Below are 1,311 nucleotides of genomic sequence, written 5' to 3'. Positions count from 1 at the left end.
CTTTCCTTTGGATTTAAGCTATTTTAAAATCTTCTTTAGAAATGCATAATCAAAGGGGATACAGGCTAGCTAAATAAAGCTATTTAAACACCAGAAGACATTTTATCTCTTATTCACAATAAAGTCTATATTTTCACATTCAGTGGTAATATCTTCAGATCTAAAAGTCTCTTTCCCAAACACTATATTGCTCAATAATTTTAGCAACATCTTTTAGTAAACCAAGGCTCAAAGAGCTATTATGGCTAATAAATTACATCCCACCTGATCTTTGAATCAAACTATTAGAATATCTGAAAAAAATAAAAGTAAGATATAGTAAAAAAGTAAATGTATTCTTTCAAAACATAAAACTAACATTACTCAGTTTCTTTGCAGTATTGACCGTTAGTTACAATTTTACAATAAATTTCATCAAAACAACAAAATAAAATCTTTAACTTCCTCAATTGTAGAGTTATACAAAGATAAATCTTTGCTCTATATTGAATAACAGGATTTTCTTTCAAGGAGACAACCCAGTGCAAGATCCAAGTATGTGAATTTTAGGCAAGAAAAGTAATGAGACAGTAATGATGTTGACCTCATTTAGATACCTGGGTATTTTTCAGAGAAAGTGATACCTCAATGTGTTCATCAGAACACAAAGTAGAGATAGTGTCACCTTAATTTAAATCAAGTGGTTCAGCTTTTTATTGAACATGTTACAAAAAGGGTTTAGTCAAAAAGACCAAAGTCCATGTTATCATCTGTCTCTTCAAAGATTCTTCTTTCTATGCTTCTACTTTCTTCTGCTCGGCTGGGACAGCAGCGGTGGAGGGCGCAGGTCTTCCCGCAGGTGCAGCGTGGGCTTCTGGGGCACTTCCACAAGCCGCTACATTGCAGAGGTGGTTGTGTTGGCCAGGGCCTTTGACAACAAGCCAGGCCAGAAAGGTTCAGCATTTACACCGGCTGCTTTAATGAGGGCATTGATCTTAACTTCCATGATGGTCACCTCATGGTCATGCAGGATGAGGGCAGAGTAGATGCAGATGAGCTCAGAGATGGAGGCCATGGTGTTGGCGTGCTGTGCTGGCAGGGGCCAGGCACTGTGCTAGTTGGCAGACAAAGTGTGGGCCTCGCCCCCAGGGCGGCCTTAGCTTCCTTGGAAGGACCGAGTACCTTAGCGGCAGCTGAAGAAGAAAAGTTGTTTAAATTTGAAGTAGGAATTATGTTATTAGAATATGTGAGTGAGCATAACGTAATACTCATGTGAAAGTAAGTGTTTTCCCAGTATTTTCTGGGGTGTCTGCCTCGCCTGGACTTCTCTAG

At 39.0% G+C, this 1,311-nt stretch overlaps 1 pseudogene; it reads right to left on the bottom strand.

The window, feature by feature from the left end:
* Positions 1-717: 717 nt before the first annotated feature.
* LOC101348457 (60S acidic ribosomal protein P1 pseudogene) lies at positions 718-1,054 on the bottom strand (annotated as a pseudogene).
* Positions 1,055-1,311: the final 257 nt, after the last annotated feature.

The sequence above is a fragment of the Trichechus manatus genome, unplaced genomic scaffold (genome assembly GCF_000243295.1).
Source record: "Trichechus manatus latirostris isolate Lorelei unplaced genomic scaffold, TriManLat1.0 scaffold00139, whole genome shotgun sequence".
NCBI lineage: Eukaryota > Metazoa > Chordata > Mammalia > Sirenia > Trichechidae > Trichechus > Trichechus manatus.
Note: the sequence above shows the minus strand (reverse complement) of the source record. Positions and strands in the feature narration are given on the sequence as shown.